Source organism: Glycine soja, chromosome 1, assembly GCF_004193775.1.
Source record: "Glycine soja cultivar W05 chromosome 1, ASM419377v2, whole genome shotgun sequence".
In the NCBI taxonomy this organism is placed as follows: Eukaryota; Viridiplantae; Streptophyta; class Magnoliopsida; order Fabales; family Fabaceae; genus Glycine; species Glycine soja.
In genome coordinates this window covers 41,907,875-41,922,433 of record NC_041002.1, presented here as the reverse complement: position 1 = coordinate 41,922,433, position 14,559 = coordinate 41,907,875, and the positions used below count along the sequence as shown (strand labels likewise).

Genomic DNA, 14,559 nt, shown 5'->3' with positions numbered 1-14,559 from the left:
CTTCTCAGAATTATCACAACTTACAGCTTGTGAAAATGAAACTGGATCATTATCATTAATGCTTAAGTTTGTTTCTGTTTCATGTAAGTATACCACATAATCATTCGAAATAGCTGGTCTTCTTCCTCTTTGAGACTTCCTTAATGCTACTTCCTGTGGTTCTTCCATAATGGGTTCATTATGTATCATGGGCTCATCATTGTGTTGTACTTCTTCATTACTGTTTGTAGCAATAACTGAAGTAGTAATCACCTTACTGCTAGAAGCAAAAGCTAAAGGGACTTGCACTCTAACTTCTTTAATTTCCACTTCTCGTGGAACTGTACTCCCACTGATTTCACCGTTTTCAATGAACCTTGCATTTCCAGTTTCGACAATTCTCATACTATGATTAGGACAATAAAACATATACCCCTTTGACTTTTCTGGATAACCAATGAAATATCCACTGATTGTTCTTACATCCAATTTTCTTTCTTGCGGATTGTAAATTCTTATTTCTGCCTGGCAACCCCAAACGTGCAGGTGCCTCATACTAGGTGTCCTATTTGTCCACAGTTCAAAAGGTGTCTTTGGAACTGCCTTACTAGGAACCCTATTTAACAAATACATGGCAGTTTTCAAAGCATACATCCACAAAGATACGGGCAAGGTTGAATTGATTAACATACTCCTAACTATATCCATTAAAGTTTTGTTACGCCTTTCTGATACACCATTTTGTTGTGGCGTACCAGGCATTGTGTATTGCGCACAAATGCCTCGTTTCTGAAGGAGCTTAGCAAATGGACCTGGGTGTTGCCCAGTTTCATCATATCTTCCGTAATACTCACCACCTCTATCAGATCTAATAATTTTCACCTTTCTGTCTAATTGTCTTTCTACTTCATTCAAGTAAATTTCCAAAGCATTCACTGCCTGAGATTTCTCATGCAGTAAGTAGACAAAACCATAACGTGAATAATCATCAATAAAGGTGATAAAGTATTTTTCCCTTCTGAAAGAACTAACATCAAAAGGTCCACAAATATCTGTATGCACAATTTCAAGAAGCTGAGTGCTTCTTGTGGCTCCTTTCTTTGTGTGTTTTGTTTGTTTTCCCTTGATACAATTTACACAAATATTTAGATCCGTAAAATCTAGATCAGGAAGAATTTCATTCTTTATTAATCTTTCTATCCTCTCTCTAGAAATGTGACCTAAACGTTTATGCCACAAGAAAGCAGATCGTTCATTCACTAAACTACGTTTAGTGCCAACATTATGATGCAGAGTTAAAACGGTTTCAACATACAAACCATCCAATTTCAATTTATATAAACCATCACAAAGAACACCAGTACTAATGAGATGATTATACTTAAATAAACTGAAACATCCATTACCAAAATTAAAAGAGTATCCAGTAATATCAAGTTTAGATAATGAAACCAAATTCCTAGATAAACTAGGTACATAAAGAGTTTCCAGTAAATCTAAATGATGTCCAGTGTCGAGTTTTAAACGATAAGTCCCAACCGCTTCCACTGGAGCTTTCACTCTATTCCCCATGAAAACAAACTTCTCATTTGGGCTTATGGTCTGGATTGTAAGGAATCCCTGCATAGTATTAGAAACATGAGTTGTACATCCAGAATCAATCCACCATGTATTATGGGGAACTTCAGTTAAGTTTGATTCAAAACATACAAGAACATTGAGCTCACCTTTCTTTTCGAACCAAGACTTACGCTTTGGGCAATCTTTCTGGAAGTGTCCAGATTTTCCACAAAAATGACAATTATTGTTCTTTGATGCTTTCTTCTGGATTTGCACAGGACCATCCTTGATCTTTAATGGTCCTTTGCCTTTATCATGTTTCTTTACAAATTTTTTTCCAGCTCCTTGATTCCCTCGGTGGCTTACGTAATGGATTGAGTGACTTCCTTGATTCTTAAGCCTCGTTTCTTCCTGAACTAAAATACTGTGCAATTCATGCACATTCCATTTATCTTTCATGGTATTATAGCTCATTTGAAACGGGCCATACTCAGACGGTAATGAGTTTAGAATAAACTGAACAAGGAAGTTCTCATTCACAGCCATTCCCAAGGTCTTAAGTCTTGCTGCAATGTTTGTCATCTCAATGACATGTTCATGCATAGTACGCGAACCATCAAACTTCATGGTGGTTAGTGTACTCATTAATGTCCCAGCAAGAGACTTATCAGCTGTTTGAGAGCGCTCTCCCACTAACCCCATAAACTCTTTAGCACTATTGGTTTTAGGGAGAGCTGTCTTAATACTGTCTGCAACAGTCATTCTCATGAACATTAGGCTGAGTCTATTAGATCTTTCCCAAGCTTTATAATGAGCTTTCTGTTCATTGCTACTAGCATCAGTAATAGTAGCAGGCTTCTCTTCCAATATAGCAAGGTCAAGATCCAAAACACCGAGATGAAATTGGACTTGCTCATTCCAATCAGAGAAGTTAAGCCCATTAAAAATTGGTACAGATGATACATGAGAATTCAATGAGTTGGGAACAGGTACTGCATAATAAAACTTCACATAAGCATTTTGGTACTTGAAACACAAGTCATACATATAATTTACTCAGATAAAAATCAATGTATATTGATGTTCTCCTTTGGGTGACACACCAACACACAACATACAAACATGATGATGCTGATAAAATTTTAACATTATTTGACAATTAAATATGCACCAATTAGTAGTATCTATTTCCTTTGGGTATATAAATAAAACTAATGATACACACAAATCGCCTACAATAATATTCATTAATTATAAGAACAACTAATCAACCTTTGGGCGATCCATAAATGCCTTATAACAATGACTTTCAATTACCCATAAGCCAACAATCATATAATTTAGCATCCATTATTCTATGAGTAATTGAAATAATTATTAATTTGGAATTAAATAACCTTACAAATTTGGCCACTTTGGTGACTAACAAATTTAACATACATTTAATTCCAACCAAATATATATGGCCTGCACATACTTATTGCTATTAACAATTCATAGTCATTCCATTAATTCCATTCTAGGCCATAAAATAATATTTGCATTTATTTGTGTTTTTACATTCTAACACGTTCAAGCAAATATGTAGTATATACATATATTTATTGCTACCAATAATTGCAAAACATTCACATTAATTTAATTATAGAACATAAACTTTCAATACTTTAATCATGTTTAATGATCATTTTCCAAAAATTCTACCGCTTTCATGGCTTTCCTTCTCATGAAATTTTATATATCTAGAATTTCATACTTTGCAGCGGAAAATATAATTAACATGAAAGGCACGTTATCAAAACATGTAATTGAAAATACATGTAACATAAATTAAAAATCCCTAAATTTCATAATTAGGGTTTGTGCATAATTGGGAGAAATTAAATCATTCTTGGAGAATCATAAATTTCATAACACATGCTCTGATACCACATGTATAAATTCTTGAGGGTTTCCTAGACTATCAATTATAGAAAACCAACAGGATCTTGAAATTTATGGTTCTCACAAACAATCAATAAAGAATAATAGATAATGATGTGTACCTTTCTCCATAGGAACTTCTCTCTGGTGCACTTTGATTTCCTTGAAAATGAGAGAAATATGATTTCACTTCCTTTGACCTTTCTTTTCTGTCTCTCTCCGTTCGTGATGGCTATGGGTGATAAAAGAGCACTTTCTGGTCAGGAAGGGGACCTTATTTCACGTTAGTGAGTATTAAGCCCCTTTTATAACCACTACTCCCATCAAGTAGCAGTTAACCTAGAAACTTCTCCTATTAAGCCCAATTACAGTTTAGCCCTTAATCGTTAATTATTTATTTATTAGTCCCTACTAAGTCATATGCCTCTCACATGAGACATTAATTCTAACATTATAAACTTGTCTATTGTGTTTATTGAATATTAAGGTTTCATATTTTAGATGTATAAATTATTAAGTGTAGGTTTTCATAATTTAATGAACTTACCCACAACAAGAAAATAAGATTTTAACATCGATTATTAAGGACTTTCAACATCGGTTATCAACCGATGTTGAAAGTACCAATGTTGAAAGTAATATCGTTAATATCGGTTTTCTAAAATCAATGTTGAGATAAAAATGACAACATTGTTTTTCATAAAATTGATGTTATATAGTAAGAATTATAAGAAAAAGTCAAATATCTTCATATTAACATCGGTATTTACCAAAACTGGTGTTAACTTATACATATAATATCGGGTTTTGCAAAAATCAATGTTGTATTTGTATACTAACATTGGTTTTCTTAAAAACGTTTTTGGTTGTCATCCAACCACATCGGTTTGTACTAAAAATCGATGTTGTTTTCTGATAACCAACATCGGCTTTTGGTAAAAATTGATGTTGTATGTTCAACAATAACATCAATTTTATAGAAACTGATGTTGTGAATGCATGTTAACATCGGTTTTTGGGAAAACTGATGTTGTTTGTAAACATCAACGTCGGTTTTTAGTAAAAATCGTTGTTGTTTTTTAGATTTTTTTCAATGTGTTTACTGTCTTTTTAGTTATCCCAAATTAACCTGCAAATTTAAAAGTCGAACCACAGCAGATAATTTTTAGTCTGTTTTCAAACAATTTTTAGCAGAAATTCCTTAAAAATTGAATATTTACTATGAATTAAAAAATATTTAATGTGCATATAACATGAATTGTAAAAAATGTAAATAAGTACACTACAATTGCAAAACTACTTACACACTAATTGTTTCATTTTTAACTTTCAAATAGTAGCTTGCCTGTTGGATGCGAAGCGCCTCCAATCTCTTTGGTTTCAATGGTCTAGCATCATTGAAATATGACATGATATAATAAAACATAAGTTAATAATATATAATACCAATTATAACAAAATGAAATACGTTTGAGTTAAACAATTATCGTTTTCCAATTATTCTTGAAACTTCCTAAGATTATAGTTGACATCCAAAGCACGACGTAATACCCGCACGCAGTACTTCCTTTTTGTCTATTACACTAAATACATTATGAAATTTAGATATTCAATGTTAATTTAAAATTAGTCTACACAGTATTAAAATATAACTAGAAGCATTGTTTAAATGACTTACTTTAACAACAATCCACCTAGCAGTAGCCTTGGATTTACTTTGTGGAGTATCGTCAAAACCAGATGACAACATTTTCCTTTATGCTGATATGACTAGTTGAACGACCATCCTCAGGCTCAGGAGGTAGTGCGAGTACCTGTGATTGCATCTACGATTGAAACTGGGATTGCATCTGGCTAAAGGACAACATTACTTGTCGAGTCACTTTTTCTGTGATCGACTCCTCCAGCTGGTCCCTGATTTTTTGCCTCAACTGCTCCATGTCTTTCGGAGCAATGGACGAAGACGTGTGGGAGGTCCTTGTAGCCAGTCCAAAGTATTGTTTGATCGTGACATCGGCTCCAGCAGCACGCACACGACCAAGGTGTTTTGGTCGGCCAATGACAATAGTCAGCACATCTTAACGTCCATGGGCGACAATGGAATCCTATGAAGCCTGCTCCTCCATGGAATCCTATAAGGAACACATTTATTTGTTTACTCAATCAAATAATAAACATAAATAATTGAAATTGACAATTGAAAGTGACTTACAATCTTATTAGCAATTTCCTTTGCCGCCTCAAACATCATTTGATCAGTTTTCTTGGTTTAAGTCATTTTCTACTTCACGTGTCGTCTGATGGAAGATGGCACATTGGTTACTTCCTAACCTGTATTTTTTATACTAAAACTTGCACTTAGTTTAAAATTTTATAAATTTCAGTAGTTATGTATTTACTAATTTTTATTTCCATATATCATGAAATTCTATTGACAATTGCCTTTATGAAATGCAGAAAATTTACATCTTTTTTTTGAATAAATTAATAAAGTATTTTTGAATCTTTCTATAGACATTGTTAAGTGGACTTGCAGTGATAGTCAATTAATACAAATGGACACAAATTGAAAGGAGTGTTGTGGATTGGTGACAGAAAATTCAGCTAAAGATGAAAATTGGCTAATAAACTTAATTAAGTGCTAATCAAAATATTGTTAACTTAATGACTCTCTGATATTAATTTATGACATCTTGAAATAATTTTGTACAACTCAATTTTTTTAAAACTCTCAAAAAGCTTCCTTGATTGTGCATTTTGAAATTGAATTTAAATAATATTAATTTAATCAACGACGTTTAAACTAATTAAATTTTTGAAGGATCTTTGTTATAACTAATGACGACTAACTATCATTATTCTTGCTAATTTCTTGACTTTTATTTTTCACTTTTGTAGTATATTCTTATATTATCAAATCATAAGTCTAGATAAATTTCGATGGAATTTTCAATTGAAACTCCTAAAAAAATAACATTTATTTAATTATGTTTTACTAGAATAAATTTAATTTTCACTTGAAATATGTGTAAACATGTGTGTGTACATACATAAAATCAACTCCTATTACTAAATTGATTGTGAGGACATGAATTTTCCTTATTATATCAAAATGATTTTTTGTAGGAAAATTTCATATATTATGTGTTTCTAAATTCAAATATCCTTTTTAAAAATGTTTTGGGATTTTCTAAAGGATCTATTCCTTTTTCTTATCTTGGTGTGCCCTTCTTTTAAGCTCCTGGAAGGGTTCTTTACTCTTCTTTATGGGAAGAGTACGATTGATTAAAACAGTTGTGTAGAGTAGGTTGTTATATAGTTTTCACATTTACTCTTGGCCTATAGCTACATTGAAGATGCTTGATATGTGGCTTCAAAATTTCATTTGTATTGGTGATATTGACGAGAGAAAATTATTCACAGTATCCTGAAGAAAAAAAAGGTGATCTCCTTTAGAGATGGGTGGCCTTTGAATTAGATCACTAAAGCTAATCAATAAGGTTGCAATTATGAAGCTAATTTGGCTTTAGCCACTTCAGATGAGCCTTGGGCTTTATGTGCTATTCTAGATTTCTTAAGGTTGGTACTCATGGGGAATCCTATATCTTCTCTTCTATTTGGACAGGGATCAAGGATTTTTTTTGAATTGTTATGGAACATTCGGTTTGGTTAGTTGGAGATCTTATTAACATCTCCTTCTGGCTAGATAATTGGCTTGATGAACCGACAACAATCACTCTAAATATCCTAGAGTTGACTCGAAACTCATTCCAGCCCATGGTGAAGGGTTTAAATAGGAATAAATGTTGGGTGCTTCCTCAAGAGTTCACACTATCTTTTCCTAGCTAGCGGAAGACATTAAATTTGTTATTATTCCTTTACAGGATATCATAGATAAACCCATTTGGATCCCCTCAAATTTAGGAAACATGACTTTTAAAGGAGTGTTTTCTTTCTTCCAAACTAACTTGCAGTCATTATCTTGGCATAAGATCTTACGGAGAAAAGGAATCTTGCCATCAAAATCCTTTTTGTTTTGGAGATGGATTCATGATTGTTCACCTACGGATGATAATTTGAACGTAGGGTTTTTTTTTCTTTTGCCTCTATTTGTTCTCATTGTGGAGCTGATGTTGATAATGCAAAACAACTATTTCAGGAATGTCCTTTAGTAATGAAGGGACTATAATATTCATTGGAAAAAATATTTTCATTAAGTTTAGAAATTGTATCATCAAATGCATAATTATTTTTGAGAAATATACTTTATATAATATAATATACACTCACTCTATATTAAAATAATAGTCTTTTCAAGTCATGCATACATATTAGAAAACATTCAATTATAAAAATTTAGACAAAAATATCCTTAGTTTTTCAACTACTATTGGCATTAATTGTCCCACTATCTACCAATAACAAATATATTCTATCCTTTAGGCCTCAACCAACATATTTTTATAATAATATCAATAATAACACACACAAATTTTCATGTTAAAGGATGTCACAATTTTTTATCACAAAAATATAAGTGCTCATGGTAAAAATATATTATAAATTATTTTAGTAAATTTTTATTGTTATTTAATAAACATATTTTGAAATTTCAAATTAACTAATTTAGGGTTATTGTTTAATTCAAAATTAGGAATCTAGCTTAACTATTATATAACATAAATGCTTATTTATCTATAATTAAAATTTAAAAAGTAAATATTTTCAAATATAAGTTATATTGTAATCAGAAAATTGCAATAAACATATTTAATTATATGGGTTATGTTTGGGATTTAAATTGAAATATAAGATTACTTTTAATTATTGAAAACTTAATATTGAAATTCAATTTAGAGATAAAGATATTGAAAAGAAAAAGAGCTGAAATATTGAGAATATCTAATAGAGAAAATGGGGAGAGTGAGAATCTCATTTTCCAAATTATGTATTCTTACAAGTAGATATGTTAGTGAAAATTTTAATGAATAAAATATTTTCAATGTTAGATGTGTATTTTCTATTTCTTTTGAAAAAAAAACAGAAAAGTAATCACCAATAATATTTGATTGAACGTGGAAGCAAACTTGCGTTCATATGAAGATGCACATTTATTTTGTTTCATTCTTTAAAAGAGACAAGCCTAACATATTGATTTTGTAAATCATATCATAAAAACAAAAAATATTTTAAATTTTATTTGGCATTAAAAAGACATTGCATAATATTGTGAGATAACTAATTACGTGCTTTAAAGGAGTTTAATTTGTTGGTTAATAAGTAATGTATACACATTCCCCCACCTTTGGATTTATAATTAAAAGAAACAAAAAACTAAAACAAAAGTTTACCATGAAGAGGGATTGAAATTATTGTAGAAACTAATTCTTACATAAAGTATCAATTGACACCAATTATTGTACCCATAAATAGATCTAAACAGTTGCTTAATGATTTGTAGTTTCAGAAAAGTCACTAACATTTATTAATAAATTTTGTTCAAACCATTACCTGTAGATTGCAAACACATGCTTTAGCGACAAATGGAAATAAACAGTTTACGTGTGTATTAAATCTACATTTAGTTATGCCAGTTATATTGCTACAAAATCTTCTATTATAAAAGCACCAAACAAGATCATCGTATGTACACCAATTTATCTAAACAATTGCTTTAATTTTCAACAAAGACCAAATCTTCATCATGATCAATCCTTTGTCTTCTTCTCATATGGTAAGCAATATACTTTTTTTTCAAACTTACTTATCAATCTACCTAATCTTTTAATCACGTGTTTGAATTATATCTAATTGAGCTTACCTTAAAAGAATAACATCATAGACAATTCATTACTAATTTTGTGACACTACTTGTTTATGTTCAGGTTAACATGGAGTTTATCTCTAATGCAATGATACTTTCATTCTCAATACTATTGTTGTTACCAAGTACATCATATTCACTATATCAAAAGCCTGAAAATCATATCAAGAAAACTATTTTTGTAACTGGGAGTTTTGAAATGGCACCCGGATAAATTGCAACAAAAACATTTGAGAATATAAAGTTTCCAAAAGGTCATGTTGGAATTAAGAGTTTTGATGCGGAACTAGTTGACCAAGAAGGGAACTCTATACCTTCGTATGAAACTTACCTTCATCATTGGTTTGCACATGTAATGGTGGCATTTTTCCACATTATTGGGGATTTGGAGTAGAATCACGAGGAACAACCTCAAAAATTCCTGATCCTTTTGCTATAGAACAAGGTAACCCAACAAAAATTAAAAATGGATATGAGGAGAAATGGTTGCTCAACATCATGGTCATTGATACACGTGGTGCACAAGATAAGAAAGCTTGCACTCAATTTAGATGTGACCATATGAATCTCCCGAAGGACTTTTATAATGTCACAAGGGATATACATAACCAAAAATTGACTACAAATTATAAAGGAGGTCTCTTTTGTTGTCAGGACAACTTACAATGCAAGCAAATAGAGGGTTTTCAAGGTCCAAGGAGAATGGTTTCCTTAAGATACAAAATTAGTTGGGTTGATTGGAACATATACCAAATACCAATTAAGGTTTACATACTTGATTCGACCGACAAAGTGAGGTCAAATGGTTCCAAAATACTTCATGATTGTCTAGTAGATAAGTTTTTCAAGACAGTACTTTATGATAAAACAATATACTTTTCAATCTTATTAGAGTGAGTGAACAAAAGTAAATCTTAATTCCTTGCAGGCAGAGTATACCATTCCAGCAACTGGTGGTGGTGGTGATTCTCCTCATGTCCAAAAAGAAAACATCCCAATGGAAAAAGGAGGTTATCTAATTTATGGCACTGCTCATATGCATTCAGGTGTTGTAAATGCAACTTTATATGGACAGGTGATGAACAATATTTTTCGCCATTCTTATAAACCATTTGTTATTAGCTACGTATTAATCTTGTGAAACTTTTTGTGAATGAATTTTTGTTCAATAAATTTTCTAATTCCATATCATTGTAAAAGGTCATATATAACAATGCATCTTCAACTCTAAAATTTATGTTCTCCTACCATTTAGGATGGAAGGACTTTATGTACATCAACACCAAAATATGGGACAGGAAAAGAGGCTGGAAATGAGAAAGCTTATCTCATTGGAATGTCTATTTGTTATCCACAACCGGGTCCAATCAAGATTCATGATGGTGAAATTTTGACTCTAGAATCTAGATATAAAAATGAGTTTCGTACTGGAGCTATGGGACATTTCTACATCTATTTAGCAGAGGAACTACCACAATGATATTAAAAAAGTAATTATAAATTTTTCATGTCCCTTCACTTAGTGCTTTATTTTATTTTGTGATAGTTGGTTCATGACAACATAAACATCAACACTAATTTTGTCCATATCTCAATACGGAGTTCTTTTTCTTTTCTTTTTATATTCCATCATATGGTGCAGCAAGTATGAAACAGGTCCATAGCAGAAGAAAAAGACTTGCTACATTGCAATAAGTGACTAAGCTAGTTCCAAAGCTTCATTGCTAAGGGACATTCCTGAAATAGTTGTTTTGCATTATCAACACTAGCTCCACAATGAGAACAAATAGAGGCAAAAAAAAAAAACCCTACGTTCAAATTATCATTTGTAGGTGAACAATCATGAATCCATCTCCAAAAAAAAAAGGATTTTGATGGCGAGATTCCTTTTCTCCATAAGATCTTATGCCAAGATAATGACTGCAAGTTAGTTTGGAAGAAAGAAAACACTGCTTTAAAAGTCATGTTTCCTAAATTTGAGGGGATCCAAATGGGTTTATCTATGATCTCCTCTAAAGGAATAATAACAAATTTAATGCCTTCCACTAGCTAGGAAAAGATAGTGTGAACTCTTGAGGAAGCACCCAACATTTATTCCTATTTAAACCCTTCACCATGGGCTGGAATGAGTTTCGAGCCAACTCTAGAATATTTAGAGTGATCGTTGTCAGTTCATCAAGCCAATTATCTAGCCAGAAGGAGATGTTAATAAGATCTCCAACTAACCAAACCGAATGTTCCATAACAATCCAAAAAAAAATCCTTGATCCATGTCCAAATAGAAGAGAAGATATAGGATTCCCCAGGAGTACCAACCTTAAGAAATCTAGAATAGCACAAAAAGCCCAAGGCTCATCTGAAGTGGCTAAAGACCAAATTAGCTTCATAATTGCAACCTTATTGATTAACTTTAGTGATCTAATTCAAAGGCCACCCATCTCTAAAGGAGATCACCTGTTTTTTTTCAGGATACTGTGAATAATTTTCTCTCGTCAATATCACCAATACAAATGAAATTTTGAAGCCACATATCAAGCATCTTCAATGTAGCTATAGGCCAAGAGTAAATGTGTAAACTATATAACAACCTACTCTACACAACTGTTTTAATCAATCGTACTCTTCCCATAAAGAAGAGTAAAGAACCCTTCTAGGAGCTTAAAAGAGGGACACACCAAGATAAGAAAAAAAATAGATCCTTTAGAAAATCCCAAAGCATTTTTAAAAAGGATATTTGAATTTAGAAATAAATAATATATCAAATTTTCCTCCAAACAAACATTTAGATATAATAAGGAAAATTCATGTCCTCTCAATCAATTTAGTAATAGGAGTTTTAGTAATAGGAGTTGATTTTATGTATGTACACACACATATTTACACATATTTCAAGTGAAAATTAAATTTATTCTCGTAAAACATAATTAAATAAATGTTATTTTTTTAGGAGTTTCAATTGAAAATTCCATCGAAATTTATCTAGACTTATGATTTGATAATAGAAGAATATACTACAAAAGTGAAAAATAAAATTCAAGAAATTAGCAAGAATAATGATAGTTAGTCGTCATTAGTTATAACAAAGATCCTTCAAAAATTTAATTAGCTTAAACGTCGTTGATTAAAATAATATTATTTAAATTCAATTTCAAAATGCACAATCAAGGATGCTTTTTTAGAGTTTTAAAAAAATTGAGTTGTACTAAATTATTTCTAGATGTCATAAATTAATATCAGTAAGTCATTAAGTTAACAATATTGTGATTAGCACTTAATTATGTTTATTAGCCAATTTTCATCTTTAGCTGAATTTTCTGTCACCAATCGTAACCCTCCTTTCAATTTGTGTCCATTTGTATTAATTGACTATCACTGCAAGTCCACTTAACAATGTTTATATAAAGATTCGACCAGAACACCCTGGTCGTGTGCGTGCTGCTGGAGCCGATGTCACGATCAAACAATACTTTGGACCGGCTCCAAGGACCTCCCACACGTCTTCGTCCATGGCTCCGAAAGACATGGAGCAGTTGACGCAAAATATCAGGGACCAGCTGGAGGAGTCGATCACATAAAAAGTGACTCGACAAGTAATGTTGTCCTTTAGCCAGATGCAATCCCAGTTTCAATCGTAGATGCAATCACAGGTACTCGCACTACCTCTTGAGCCTGAGGATGGTCGTTCAGCTACTCGTGTCAGCACAAAGGAAAATGTTGTCATCTGGTTTTGTTCGTTGCATAATAGGCTAGACAACTACCTGAAAGGAATTATTATCAGGTTAATTATATTTTTCAATACATTTACATTAGCATTAGTTGGTAACATCAATATTTTAATTGTGCAATACACATCCATGTTTGTATTGAACAATGCCTTGAAAGGATTTGACGATACTCCACAAAGTAAATCCAAGGCTACTGTTAGGTGGATTGTTGTTAAAGTAAGTCATTTAAATAATGCTTCTAGTTATATTTTAATACTTTGTAGACTAATTTGAAAGTAACATTGAATATCTAAATTTCATAATGTATTTAGTGTAATAGACAAAAAGGAAGTACTGCATGCGAGTATTATGTCATGCACCAGATGTCAACTATAATCTTAGGAAGTTTCAAGAATAATTGGAAAACGGTAACTGTTTAATTCAAACGTATTTCATTTTGTTATAATTGGTATTATATATTATTAACTTATGTTTTATTATATCATGCCATATTTCAATGATGCTAGACCATTGAAACCAAAGAGATTGGAGGCGCTTCGCATCCAACAGGCAAGCTACTATTTGAAAGTTAAAAATGAAACAATTAGTGTTTAAGTAGTTTTGCAATTGTAGTGTACTTATTTACATTTTTTATAATTCATGTTATATGCACACTAAATATTTTTTAATGCAAAGAAAATATTGAATTTTTAAGGAATTTCTGCTAAAAATTGTTTGAAAATAGACTAAAAATTATATGCTGTGGTTCTGCTTTTAAATTTGCAGGTCAATTTGGGGTAACTAAAAAAACAGTAAACACATTGAAAAAATCTAAAAAACAACAATGATTTTTACTAAAAACCGACATTGATGTTTACAAACAACATCAGTTTTCCCAAAAACCGATGTTAACATGCACTCACAACATCAGTTTCTATAAAATTGATGTTATTGTTGAACATACAACATCAATTTTTACCAAAAGCCGATGTTGGTTATCAGAAAAAAACATTGATTTTTAGTAAAAACCGATGTTGTTGGATGACAACGAAAATCGTTTTTACGAAAACCAATGTTAATATACAAATACAACATTGATTTTTGCAAAAACCGATATTATATGTATAAGTTAACACTAGTTTTGGTAAAAACCGATGTTAATATGAAGATATTTGAATTCTTTTTTATAATTCTTACTATATAACATCAATTTTTTGAAAAAACAATGTTATCATTTTTATCTCAACATCAGTTTTGGAAAACCGATGTTAACGATATTACTTTCAACATTGGTACTTTCAACATCGATTGATAATCGATGTTGAAAGTCCTTAATAATCGATGTTAAAATCCTATTTTCTTGTAGTGGGTAAGCTCATAAAATTATGAAAACCTACACTTAATAATTCATACATCTAAAATATGAAACCTTAATATTCAATGAAGACAATAGACAAGTTTATAAAGCATATACTTCTACAATAATAGTTATGCCATATATGTAGACTCAACTCCATGGAGATCTCCAACATGTGGACGAATCCGTTTGACGTGTCTCTTAAGCATGGT

The 14,559-nt window shown here is 31.4% G+C and overlaps 1 pseudogene; it reads left to right on the top strand.

The window, feature by feature from the left end:
• Nucleotides 1-9,353: 9,353 nt before the first annotated feature.
• LOC114378149 lies at nt 9,354-10,766 on the top strand (annotated as a pseudogene).
• The last annotated feature ends 3,793 nt before the right edge of the window (nt 10,767-14,559 follow it).